Source organism: Aythya ferina (assembly GCF_964211825.1).
Source record: "Aythya ferina genome assembly, chromosome: 1".
Lineage (NCBI taxonomy): Eukaryota > Metazoa > Chordata > Aves > Anseriformes > Anatidae > Aythya > Aythya ferina.
In genome coordinates, this window is record NC_140296.1 from 76,162,308 (window position 1) to 76,176,470 (window position 14,163).

General features: G+C 40.6%; 1 long non-coding RNA gene across 2 annotated transcripts in view; it reads right to left on the bottom strand.

The window, feature by feature from the left end:
• Positions 1-1,340: 1,340 nt before the first annotated feature.
• The window catches only part of LOC311429320, a 147,676-nt gene continuing 134,853 nt past the window's right edge, over positions 1,341-14,163 (bottom strand). The window contains exons 5-7 of one of the 2 annotated variants that reach the window (XR_014688219.1): positions 5,758-5,845; positions 1,853-1,969; positions 1,341-1,665 (exon numbers count right to left, since the gene is read on the bottom strand). This is a non-coding gene — a long non-coding RNA (uncharacterized lncRNA). The remainder of the gene's footprint in view (positions 1,666-1,852; positions 1,970-5,757; positions 5,846-14,163) is intronic. The other variant, XR_014688220.1, reaches the window with a different exon arrangement.

A 14,163-nucleotide genomic window follows, 5' to 3' on the forward strand; every position in this document is an offset into this window, starting at 1 on the left:
ACATCTGTTTCTCCTGATAATTAGACCTACTCGGTCAAAGCCTAAACCCAGATACCTGTCCAATGCACAGAGCAGCATGAGGGTTGGAATAAATCTTTCTGCTTGGACTACCATCTAATAAGCAGCATCAGGAGAACATCTCTGCTCTAACAGCATGTTGTTTTTTCCTTTTTTGACTTTGCCTTTCCAATAGCTTGACATCTCCTGAGAGAAAACACATGTGGGCCATTTAGCCCTGTAGGTGAAGGTAGCTTTCTGCCCACTTCTTCATACATCTGCTTTGTGAAGCAGACCCAAAAGGGTCCTAACATGGCCATTTATCTTCCATATGTAATAAGAGTGATACTCTTCAGCAATTGCTCAGTAGAAAGCATTGATTGTGGATGGTGAGGACATCAGAACATCTTAATGGCCATTAAAAAATACATTCATTGTTAGCCCATAGATAGGCATTTAATTGATTTTAATAAATCCACTATAAACACAAGCTGGAGATCCCTGTAGCTCAGATGTACTCAGAATCATGAAGCATTTTGGCCATTCACTTTCTGTTAAAGTTAAATCACACAAATCTGCACAGTTACAGCCCTGGACAGCTCTGGAAAAGTGTTAGATTAAAGTATTACAGTACCTACTGATCCCTCTGCCCCACACCCCAATGGAGCTTCCCTGAACAGCGGCAGCAGAGATGTTTCATGACAGTTGTTGTGGCAGATATAGTGGGTAGCTTTGTCATATGGCTCCTCAGGGAGATTTATTGCAGCTATTTTTACAGCACAAAAAGAGAGGTCTTTGCTGCAGGAAAAGCCCTGCAGAGATTAGTCACATGGATCTCCAGGAGAAATCCCTCCTGGCAGAAACCAGGACAGTGAGGTTCCCACTCGTCCTCGGCAGGCATCGCTGGCTTAAACTCCCCCTTGTCTTGGTCTCTTGAAGCAAACAGCTGGCTCTAACACATTTTCATGGGCAAATTGACACATGTACCGAGGAGCATCTCCCTCCCACAGTAGTGATTTTCCTCTCTGTCTGACATGAGGGCAGCTTTTCAGCTAGAGGGGAAGCCGTTTACACATGTGGTTAATATACGGGCAGAGCCAGAGGCAAAAGAGCCCAACCAGCAGTATTTTGTAACCCATAGAGCCTAGCATTATTGGCCTTTCCTGTAAAATGAACATAGGTACCTCTTATAAACAAAGTAATAGCAATACTTCATTTATGTCCATGTATTTGATGCAAAGTTATTTTGAAGATTGTATATAGCATATTTATAGGAAATACATATTTTATTGAAATAAAAATAGGTTGTTATATAAACCTGATTTTAAATAAAAAACAATAGATTTTGCTTCATGCCATCAGCTCTGGGAGAGAAGCTAGCACTTTTAATTACCTCCTCATGGAGAAATTAGCACATCCATCTGCCTTATGAGTATACAAATATTTTTTGTAATATTTCAATGCTTCTGCACCAGGAGCATTTACAAAGAGCAAAAGAAAGAAGTCTTAGAAGGAACTGCAAGAGGTCATGTAGGAGACAACTGTCACAGGAGCAGCTTTCCATAAATCCTGCCTGATGCCAGTGTGTGTCATCTCTTCCTCTGATCTCCAGTGATATATGTATGGTCTTCATGTGAGATGTGTCAGAGAGCCATTTTCCCTGTGTTTCTGTAGAAGAAAATGAAGGTTATTGTAAATAGGAATCCGTTTTCTGAATTCATGAAAACTATTTAAATCCATAAACCCAGCAAAAAGGAAACTTGTACACATATTAATATTTCAAGCACATAGACCCTGGATGTTCTAGCACATAGACCCTGGATGTTCTAGATGAGTGTATTTTTTCAACACTGACCTGAAAAACTTCCTTCTCCAGGAAAGCCCAGGTTGTGGCTTTGGATGACTTGTTCTTTCAACTGTAGCTCAGCCTGTGCTTTATAACTCATGGGCTTGGGAAGCAGAAGAGCCAGAACTGGAAGAGTTAAGAAGAAATTGCACGGCTGATCAGGTCTCATCCCTCCTTCCTAACAGCTGTCATTTGCAAAGCTGGCAAAAAATGGTATTGTGTAGCCCAGGACTAAAGAGAGTTTCCTAGGTCTGGCACCATGCCTTACCATGCAAAATTGCCGTTCTTTGCTCTCAGTGATCCTTCCAGCTATCACTGAGGGCAAACCCCACTGCAGTCGGTGGGCCTAGCAATTGCACTGATAACAACTCCAGTTAGTCAAGGAAGCAGTTAAATATCAGCCTGTTTAGTAAGGCAACACTGAACAGATGCTGGATCATGAATGCCAGAGTCTGACATATCAAATCCATTGTAAGGCAATGCCTAGTGGAAATTATTGGTACAATAGAAGTAGGAGGGAGAGCTCAGCAAGCAGAAGTGGGGACATAGTGAAAACAAGTTACAAACACAATCCCAAAGGGCTGAGAGTGAAAATGTGTGGACTAAATACCAGTTTGTGAGCTGTAAGCAAGCAGATTCAAGCCAGTAAACAGGAATTCCTCAGGAGTGCATTTACCAGCCTCTTCTTAGTGAAGGGTGACCCATCATACCTAACTGGAAGGATCATTGCCAGAATGTAATTTAAGCTCTTCTATTAGGCTTGCATGGCAAGGCTTTGGTAGAGGGGGGGCTGCAGGGGTGGCCTCTGTGAGCAGAGCCCAGCAGCTGCCCCATGTCAGACGAGAGCCACCTCCAGCCAGCTCGAAAAGGGACCCACTGCTGGCCAGAGCTGAGCAAGGGAGTGACACTGGGTGGGCCTCTGGGAGAGCAGATTTAGGAAAGGGAAAAAAAATGGTTGGCAACAGGAGCTGTGAAAGCAAGGAGTGAGAACTAGCCCTGCAGCCCCCCAGGTCAGTGCAGCAGGAGGGCAGGAGGTGCTCCAGGCGGGCAGGAGGTGCTCCAGGCAGGCAGCAGCAGTTTCCCTGTGGCCTGTGGAGAGGCCTCTGGTGGAGCAGGCTGTCCCCCTGCAGCCCATGGGTCCCACATGGAGCAGATCTCCACGCTGCAGCCCCCCCATGGGTGGAGGAGCCCCTGGTGGAGCAGGTGGATGTGGCCTGGAGGAGGCTGCGGCCCATGGAGAGCCCCCACAGGAGCAGGCCCCGGGCCAGAGCTGCAGCCCGTGGAGAGGAGCCCACACAGGAGCAGGGGTCTGGGGGGAGCTGCCGCCCACCCGTGGGGGACCCGTGTTGGAGCAGTTTGCTCCTGGGGGATGGATGGACCCCATGGTATGGAGCCGTGTGGGAGCAGTGCTTGAAGAGCTGCTGCCTGTGGGCAGCCCTTGCAGTTTCAGTTCAGGAAGGATGGCATTGCGTGGGAGGGACCCCACGTGGAGCAGGGGCAGAGAACAACCATGAAGGAGCAGCAGAGGCAGTGTTAGGGACTGACCACAGCCCATATTCCCCATTCCCCTGCACCACTCGGGGAGGAGGTGGTAAGAGGGTGGATGGGGAGAGGGTGGTTTTAGTTTGCATTTAGTTCTCACTGCTCTAGTCTGTTAGTGGTTGGCAATAAATTAAATTAATCTTCCCTACGCTGAGTCTGTTTTGCCTGTTACAGTAACTGGTGAGTGGTCTCCCTGTCCTTATCGCAACCCACAAGCTTTTTTTTTTTTTTTTTTTTTTTTTTTTTTTTTCATCCTATTTTCTCCCTTTATTCCTTTGAGGAGAGGATGTGAAATGGTGGTTGTGGTGAAACTTAGCTGCCCATCAATGTGAACATACCACAGCCCTTGCACTCTAAATGCACTCTCAGCAGAAGCAGAGACAAATTGAAGGAGAATTTTACTCATATATGTATCAGTCAGATATTTTTGAATTCCATAAAGCTGTCAAGGTACAGCCTTTCCCACTATTTAACTACAGACACACAGACAAAGCCTCATTTGCAGTGCTGTCATAAGGAGCATTTTTCTGGCTTCTCCTTTAAACATGTTCATTCATATGTATACCACAGAACAAAGTGTTCGTAAGAAATGTTCATCCACTTTGTACGTGTTCATCTACAATTGAATTAGCTGCACTTCAAAGGGCTGAAGTTCTACTCAATAGCAGGATAATATGGTAAAATGTGATATGTTATTCTTGGAGTATCCCCAAATTTGGACACAGCTCTAACTTTCCATCTGCCGTATTCTTTCTTTCTCATTATTACTTTTCCTCCTCCCTCCCCCCCGGGGTGATAAATTCCATAAAGAACCAAACTTCTAAAGTCTGAAGGGTATCCCAAAAGACCTATGTAATACATAGTATCCTGAATCCCTTTTGAAGTAGTCCTTGGTGAATAACCCAGTGCAGTTTGCTGTTGGTACACACAATTCTTTGCCAGCTTCTGCTCCATTACAGTATACTTCCTGTTTAGCAGAATTTGCAATAACCCCAGAGACTAATGAGATCAAGGCAGCATAGCCTAGACTAATATTTAAATATACTATATCTGCCCTGGAATTTGGACAACAGTCATGTCCTTAAACTTGCATGTGGTTCACAATTAATTACCATGTTTATAATGGTGTAGTTCATTTAAGCTGATAAAAAATGTGGAATTTAATGAATTCTGTAAGAATTTGTTATCAGTTATCTAGAAAGAAAAAAAAAATAAAAACACTTCCTCAGATGGATGGTGTTGTAAAGTAAATGAACTATAGTTATCTAGATCAGTTTATTGGTATTCTCTGCATAACAGTTTGTCTTCTTCTGGTTCTTGCTGTGAAATCAGCTGTGAAGGTGATTCATATAACATTAGACTGTCTTAGCAAGAGGCTGCCTCTTTGTTTTGTTTGTTTTGTGAAAAGAGGGTATTCCCACAGATGATCTATTCACGTAGCTCAGCTCTTAAAACATTTCTAGCATTTGTCATTTGTCATAAGATACATCTGAGGAGCATTAGCTGTCTATGGACTCCAGTGAATTATTTTTCATCCTGTTTCCATGACCTCATTTCCATAGAGACCTCTATTTCTCATTATGAGGGTTCTCCCCCTTGTTTTCATGCTGTTACATGAGTACTATAGAGTCCTTTCAGCTTGTGCAGTATTTAATGAGGGAGTTCTGGTTCTAAAATGACAAGTCAACAATGAAAGCTCTATCTTAAAAGCCAGCAAGTGTAAGGAGAAAGTGAGTAATTGCCAAAAAAATCCATCTGAATTAGTTCTTGCAAACAAAATTAAGCAATGAGGATTTTAGACAGGCAGTCAGAACTAGGAGAAAGTTAGAAGAAAGTGGGTAGCTATTCAGAAAGAGGCACAGGTGAAAGGTAACTTTGGTATTAGAAGTAGAGAAAGATCACCTTTCCTCATTTTTCACCTTGATGAGAGCTGAAGCCTACTCCTGCATGTTGGAAGATATATATGTAATCCAGATAATATGCTCAAAGCATGAACAGTGAATTGAGAAGAGCTTTACAACACTGCAGTGTTGCACATCCTCATACATTGGCCAAGTCCAGCTTCAGTGCCATTCTGGCCATTTAAAATACAATCTGTTCCCTAACATAACAGAGAGTGCCAAAAGCACACTTACATACATTAGGTGCTTCAGTGAGGAGAGAGCCAAGAACGTATCACAGGAAAATGGATAAATAGTGGAAATAATGGCCAGTACTCAACGTGCATCCACTTAGTTTAGCTAATCTCCCTTCCAGAACTCTGAAATAATTTCCAGAATATGGAATGCCAATTCATGAGCAAAAGTTGCAAATAAAACCAAAGCAGAGTCAAAATAATAGAAAATCACAAAAATATACCTATATAAACATACCTATAGTTCTGTAACAAAACCATCCTCAAAAGTACAGTCCATGAGCCTTAACTCAACAGTGAGCAAGTATTTGGAAGAAACATTGAATCTGTAACATGAATGGAAAATGAAAACAAATGCATGATGGATTTCACAACATTCATTTATGCCAGATTAATGTTTAATAAAATAAACATTGTTTTAGGCTATTCTATAATATGGGTTTAGGTGAACTATTTGATATGTAACCAAAAGGATATTGTAAATTTTACTGGAAAAGAGGGAGTTTATTTCAACAAGTCTGAAACAGCCCTGGAAATTACTAAAGGGGGCATCAATATGTTATGCTAACAGGGGAACTGTTGAGCTAGGGCAAGTTTATTAGTGGAGTTCCTCAAGGACGTATCTTGGAAAAGACTCTGCTTCTTCCTTAATGACATTAGCAAAAAAAAATATAGTGAAAAGAGTGGATAACAAGCGCTTGGGAAATGTTTTGTTGTTGATACAGAAGATGATTGTGATGCAATTAGAGGAGAGGTGGACTAGAATACTTGGAGTTAGATTGGCTCTATAATAAAATAACGAATAATAAAAATATAGGATTTGGACCTCAGGATTAACTATCATGAATAATGAATTTGTTGGTTAAGAGCAATGGTGAAGGAAGAAGAACTGTATACGTCTGTTGATCACAGGATTGGTATGACCATTAGGATGTGGCAATGAGGACGATAAATGGAGTACTCAGGTACAGAGGGATAGCATTTCCAGCACAGACAGGGAATGATAGATAGCACTGTATAGGTCACAGTGAAATGTCGTCTAGGAAACCATGTGATGTTCTGGTTACCATTGCTGAGGAAAGATTAACTAAGACAGAAACAAATGTAGGGAGGAACTACCAGGTTGATCAGGAGAATGGAGAGTCTGCCCTAGAAGCAGACTGATTGTTTCACAGACTGCTACTGATAAATTAGGCTGCAACACAGATTTAAGCTACCATGGCTAGTTTGTTTCTGATACCTAATTTAGTTCCAATGCCTCTGCATTGTGCTGTAGTCAGTACAATGTGGACATAGCCTAAAAGAGTTCATCAAACTGAAGACTAAAAGAGAAAATGCCCACTCTTAAGGAATATGTCAGTAGGGGAAAAAAAAAAAATAGCAGTATCACAAAGGGGATACTGATTTAAGTTAAAGGACAACATGAGTGCAAGAACAGTATGTGCATGTATATTCATTAAGTTTGTTTTCATTTAACACACAGAGCTCTCAGACTCTAGGCACAGTGGCAGCCAGGTAAAGCACCATGAGAAGATTGAGTGTGTTTTCGTGGCTGGACTCTACAATGGTTTTCTGCAATACCAGATGATAGGAACTGTATTACAGAAGACCTGACATACTCCAACTTTTAAGATTTGGTGTGGCCTTCTACTGCCTTGTTAAAATTCATTTACTATGGTAAAAAGAAGTAAAATATAATAGTTCTTACTCATGGGAAATTGATAGTTCATGCTCTCAGCAGCTTTTCACAGCAACTTCCCAGAAAATATCAGCCCATAACCATCTTAAGGAACTATCCCAATATTTCTAATTATAGAAAAGAAGTCTCACTAGTTACAAGTCTTTCTCTCTAAGGACTTCGATACAATGGAATTTTTCGAAAACAGAAAATTGAATCACATGATAAAGTACTTGGCAATATCTATACAAAAAATATTTATACATTCTATGTCATAACAATGTTATAATAGTTAGGCTTTGCACTGCTGTAGGAGAGTAATAAAAATTAAGATAATATCTCATGGAAATTTTTATTCTTTCATAAATATCTAAATTTTTAAATTGTCAGTTACCATATTTTTTTGTGTCTTCACCCAGCTTTATTTTGTTCATTATTCTTTTAGTAATAAGATTTTTAACTATATAATACAGAGTACATCTTTCTGTCATAAGAAAAGACTTTTACTTCAGCTGTGGTAGCACTTATGGATATCAAGCAAGTATCAATTCCCTTTTCAATCACTAGATGCTCTATAGATAGCAGAAAAGCAGGTCCTTTCCTGAGAGCTCACCACCAAAGATTTAGGTGATGTGCAGGGTGAAATAAACAGGCCAAAAGAGGAATGGATGACTGGGTAACAACAGAGGTATGCACTTACATTATTACTCTAATAATTCACTGTATAAAATTATTTCAGCATGCTTCATCAGATCTAGTAACTCATTCATATATTTTCAGTGTTAATAATTAAGCATGAACAGTTCAATTTGCCCCTGGAAGAATAAGAAAATAGTATGGAGTATCAGCTTCTGCCCCCAACACCTCACAGTGCAGAGCTGAAAAATATGTATTAAGATACGTTCTCACAGCATACACTGACTACTTTTGCCTTAGATATTTTAGCAGAAAAAGGTACCAAAAAATTCTTCGTTGATGTTATCAAATTAATTGAATCACTCAGATAGAATGCACCATTCCTACAGGAGCAGCAATGTTTATGTTATGGCCTTACTGCAGTGTTTTTATGCACCACTAAGCTGTCAAGAGGCTTTGCTGTTAAAAAGTCCCCATTGCTGTTCCTTGGGTTAGGTGCAGGCATGCAACAGAGGCAGAGGTTTGACCATGAGGTTTGCTCTGCTTCAGCACATCAGAGCGACAAGAGCAGTAGCAGTCCAATTTTAAAAATCATCTACAAATATTGAAACAATTAGAGATATTTTTTTTTTCTCAGAAAGATAAATAAATAAATAAATAAAACAGGAGAAGGCACAGTAGAAGCATAGAGGCTGTGGCAGAGTCAAAGGGAATAATAGTCTATGCTCCATATCCATGATGAACAGAGGAAAAAATAGGAAAATTTTATTTCTGCCCTGTATCCTTCTCTCCCTCTTGCTGCCTCCCTCCCAGCCATCAAGTGCCTATGATCTTGCCTAGAACTTGAGTCTTGCCTGATTTACCAAATAAGGAGGAATTTTACCCTCTTAATACTGTGATACATGGATGAGAGCTGGAGAAGATGTGAAATCCGTGCTGAACCTTAGGCCGCAGATTGAATGTTGCATTACTGAGAATCAACTGGGCCTCTAGGGTGACTGCATCAGAAGAAACACAAACAGCAGAATCCACTGTGACAGAAAATAGCATATCAGATCTGAAATTAAAAACTGAATCTGTTAAGCTCTTTACAGGAGTGCCAGTTTTATCCTGGCTTTGCTTTCAGACATGAAAAGCCTTTGCTGTGTGAAATTATTGGGAGAGCCTGAGCACAGTCTTGGACTTTTATGGATACAAAACCAGGTATTTTTCTATAGTATTCCTAGATTATGTAGGTGCTTTGGGGTTGTTTTGTTTGGGAGTTTTGTGGGGTTTGTTTGATTGTTTGGTTGTTTTGTTGTGTTGTGTTTTGTTTGTGTTTTTTTTTATTATTATTCATATGTTTTGTGTTTTTTGTTGTTTTGTTTTGTTTTGCATTTAAAGTGTGCTCTTATTGTGTTTCACTCGAGGACAAGAAAAATTCAGATGCATGAATTTTGCATGCTTTTTATACCTTATTCTCTTACACACTTTCTTGTAGCATGGTCATCATGTTATTCCTTAAGTCCCCTCAAACAGTGCATTAAAAATCTTAAGTAACAACTGTAAGGAGTGCACCCACACAGCAGATTGCTCACCCCCATCGAGACACCAGAGAGACCAGGAAGACCAACAGCAATTAAACTTGTAGGTGAAGACAAAAACTAAAAAAAGTAGGGGAAAGAGGGGAAAAAAAAAAAAAAAAAAAAAAAAGCGATGCAAAAGCAGTCACTCACCACCTCCCACAGGCAGACTCATACTCACCTAGTCTCTGAGAAAAGGCCACCTTGGTAGCCAATCTGTCCCCTCCTTCTTCCCCTAGCCCAGTTTATTGCATTGCAGTATGATGTTACGTGGTACTGAGTATCCCTTGGGCCAGTCTGGGTCAGCTGTCCCAGCTGTGTTCTCTCCCAGTCATGCCTACCTATGTGGGCATGTTCCCACAGCCTACGAGCTGAGGGAACAGAGTGGAAAAATAAAGCCGTGACGTGGTGTTTAACAACTATTGAGCAATAGCCAAAACATAAGTGTATTATCAAAAGTATTTTAGGCACAAATCCAAAACACAGCACCATCTGGGCTGCTGTTAGCTCCATCCCAGACCTAGCAGGGGGAGAGAGTTGAGAGTATCTCTTGTCTTGCTCCAGTAACGCCATGATAATGAACATTGTAAGCTGGAGCATTTTTTGGATGCGGTTTTCTGGAGGACAATTTCCAGCTCAGTTTCATCTGAAAGACGTCCAGTTCATACAACCCTGACCCAGTCTGCAGTTTGAACAAAAGCCTGGCAAATGGCTCAAAAGAGCATCTGAACTAAAATAGTGATGTGGAAAGCATTGAGCGAGCACCCAAGGGTCGGACAGCCTGCCACCAGAAATTCATACCCCCTGTGAAGAACAGTACAGCAAAGCACGCGGTAGGATTTCCTGAAGCTGCAGTCCCCGGGCTGGGTATCAGCCACCATGCAAGTGGACATTTGTACTGGAAAGCAGATTGCTAATGCAACTGTAATCTGAACAGTGCTGCTGTCCCCGACAGAGCAGCAGGATTCACCAGTAGCGGGACAGGTCTAACTACTGGAAATAGTGTCAAAAAAGCATTACATGTGAAAAATGTATATACTTCAGTAGGCTAGAAGATGAGAGAAAGTAACTCCAGGACAAGTTATGATATAGAAAAGGCAACTTGTCTTTCTTCAGGTTTCTTGCCAGCTCTATCAGGAAAGCAGCACTTGGTGCCAGGTGGGAGAACATGCTCCAAAGACAGGACAGTGCCAATGGAGGGAGGTCTCCTTGCAGGGTGACAAGATGCATGAGTTACATTGCATACTAACATATTGCTGGAGAGCTGCAAAGTGTTTTGTTTTGTTTTTCCTGTGGGTATATATGAAGAGAACTTTCTGTTACAATATAGGTTCTTTATGAGAAATAATTAGGCACAGAAAGGGCCCGAGGGAAGCCAGAGAGAGATAATCTAACCCAGGGATGTCCCATTGCAATTAGGAATTTGCAGAGACTGCGTACATGCTAATGAGCATCTTCTCTGTTACCACTTCATTTCTGATATGCCCAGTGCCTTAAACCAGAAAAAGAATTTCTTTATACTTTTCTGCTTAGAAAATTGTTTTTTAGCCTATAAAAGGAAGAAAAGAAGAAGGATATAAATGCAGCTTTAAATTAAAACAATAGAGACAAAAATAAAAATAAAAAATCTCTATCGTAAACTATAATGCAAAGATGTAAGGGAGAAAAAATAATGTAGTTTGGCTCTTGATGTTGGGCAGGATTTTTGCTTTTTAATCCTAATGTTATTGCTTTTTTTTTTTCTTCTTTTTTTTTTTTTTTTTTTTTGAATAATTCAGTAATCTCACTAGAATTTTTCTTCTATAAAATGCCAAGGACTGTACCCAAGGTATATCTCACATCTTTTCCTATTACACCAGAGGGAGAGGCTGAATCATACTAAAAGAAGCTTCTTGCCTTATTAGGACATGAGAGTCTCATATAAAGAGACATGAGCCGGTAGGAATAGCTAGCCCTAATACCTGCTACATGTTTCCCATTACTGCAGCACATCCAGCTAACTGTAGACTGCTAAAAAAAATAATAATAAAAAAAAAAAATATATATATATATATACATATATATATAGCTATTGGGGAAAAAGCTATGCCACTAATGAGGTCATTTCTTTTTGATGTATGTCAATAAATAAAGAAGGAAAAACATAAATAACATGTTGCTGTATATTAACCTCTTTTGAGGGAGGATTATTTTCTAAGTGTGCTTAAGATATTTCTCAAATGCCCCTTAGCATTTTTACAGTGACATAAGGCACTTAAGGCTGGATTGCAAGCTGATTGCTACAGACAGAAAGACTGCCATTGCCACTGTCTGGCGTCTTAGATGTGGATTACGAGCTCTTCAGTGCAGTGACCTTGATGATGTTTTGTGTCTATATAGATCAGGCACCATAATTTTGTTTTCTTTCTACAGATATAGTTAAAAAGGAAGCACGGATCTAATGGATGTCAGTTTCTCCTAAATAATGACTATCTCTTAAAGCTAAAAGGAAAAAAAAAAAAAAAAAAAAAAAAGAAGAAGAAAACAAGATTGGGGGGGAGGGAAATAAAAAGGAATAAAAAAGAGGGAAGCATTTGTTTGCAGGAAGAAAAAAGAGAGAGAGAGAGGGAGAATTTAATAGTATAACTGAAGGGAAAAAGAAAAAACCTTTTTATTAGCTCACACAAATCCTGTGCTTCTACTGCCGATCATATTGGTAGAGTTGCCACCTGTCAGGCTAGAGAGGCAGCAAAGTACAAAGTGAGACATTAAGGATGTCAGAAAAGTGTTTACAGCACTAGCCATGTATGCTCATCTGCACAAAAGCAAGAATAACAGCTTGGTTTTGATGAAACCCATACTGATAGGAAAACAGCTTCAACTGCTCAGAGAAGACAGGACAGACAGCTTTAAATGAAGCCTCAAAAGAGCCTTTCAGCTGATGCAAATAATTAAGACTTCACATGACAATTCCTAGGAAATTCTGTGGTTGTGCTGCACCTTGCCCGCACCCTAGAGCAGGATGCATTGCAACGAATGTAAGGAGTGTATTAAGAACAGCAGCTCTTCCTTTATGTATCCACTTGACTGTTTTCCTGGTTAAAAATAATAGTGTGTGTAGTTCAAAGTACTTTTGATATTGAATACATCACAGTGATGTTTTACAGCCCAGTTACCACTCTGTTGAGAGCAAATAATGAAGCATTTGTTTCTTGTTTTGTTGCCGTGTTATTAGGACTTGAGGGAAGAGCTAGTAGTGGGGGATTTTTTGCTGTATGTGGTAAGTAGAGGCTTGAATCATCTTTCATAAACTGTTTTCGCTTTGCAAAATACCCCTCTTCTCACCTTTCTATCCCTTTTGTGCTTTTTGTTCTTCATGCAACAAGAGTAATGAGAAAGAAACATCCTGATGTATAGCCAGCCTGAATAATGCCATCAATCACTCCAGCCTTCAATGTCTGACTGCACGTCTAGTTTTTCCCCTAGCTTTTCCCCATATTTCACCATCTCTTTGGAGGCCTGGGTCAGCACCACTGTCTGCTGCCAGCTGTCCCAGCATGCACAAGCTATCACTGCTCCCAAGATACTGAGGTAATTCCCTGACCAAGCTGAAGAAGAAGGGAGGAGCATAAATATCCTCAAGGGCAAGAAAGTGCCCAGATTTTTCTTTTCCTTTTCTAGCACCCCCTCTAAGGAGGAAGGAGGGATTCTGGCTCCTTTGGCACTGTGTATTCAAACCATGAGGAGTCTGTGCAGGGAAGGTGAGGCAGCCACTCTGGCTGCAGTCAGCCATGACTGTGAGAAGTGCCATGCTTGTTTCTTCTGTCCCTGCTGCCAGGGAATGACTTTCCCTTCTATTTCATAACCCTAGGCTGACAAACATCATTTTGTAGGATGTTCCTGGCCAAACAATCAGGAAGGATATGAACCTCCCATTTCACCTGTTGCTATCAGTAGAGCTGTGTACGAACGTTTCTCTCCTGTTCTGCCTCACCACCTTCTTGGGACTTCCCCTCCCGACTCCCTCCATCGGCACCTGCCATGGAGGGGAGCAGCCTTCCTTTGGTTCTCCCTCATCACACCTTTCTTCCTCCTTGCTTCCTCAGGAAGCAGACTGTTCCTCAGCTTTATTTTTTCTTCAGTAGTCAACCTGTCCATTGATTTTGACCAGTCACACTCATCAATGCATTGTGTCCCCATCAGGCACCCTGAACGCAGCAGGGACGCCAGAAAATCCTGTTTTCAGTGTGTAACTTCCTCTCTCCCATCATACCATTAAATTTTCACCCAAATTTCCCCAGCTCTATCTCTAAATTTACCATTCCTATCTTCAGTAGGGTAATGTTTCATAGAAATTTAGTGCCAGAAAATCTCTGTCATGAATAATAGATTCCTTAAATTATTCATATAGGCATTTCCACTATCTCTTCTGCTGGGGTCAAGATGTTAGACTAAACAGAGCAATGACTTGCTGTAACATACTCAGAGTGCCTTTTATCATGCTTCTGTTTGGTTTTGGTTTTCTCCCCAGTCTTTCTTTTGAAAGTAAACACGATTATGTTTGGAGCCCAAATGATATTGACAAAGCACAATATAGTTGCTTTTGTTTGTTGCCATCTTCTCTAATTTGTTTGTATTTCTTAAGAGTATCATAACAGTTTGATAACCCCCTGGTGATTATCTTGACAGGAACTTTTGTTGTTAATTTGGTGTTGCTTACAGATTATATTCCCTTATAGACTTTTCACTCAATTATAGGAAGACACCAAGTACATATAGAATTAAATCC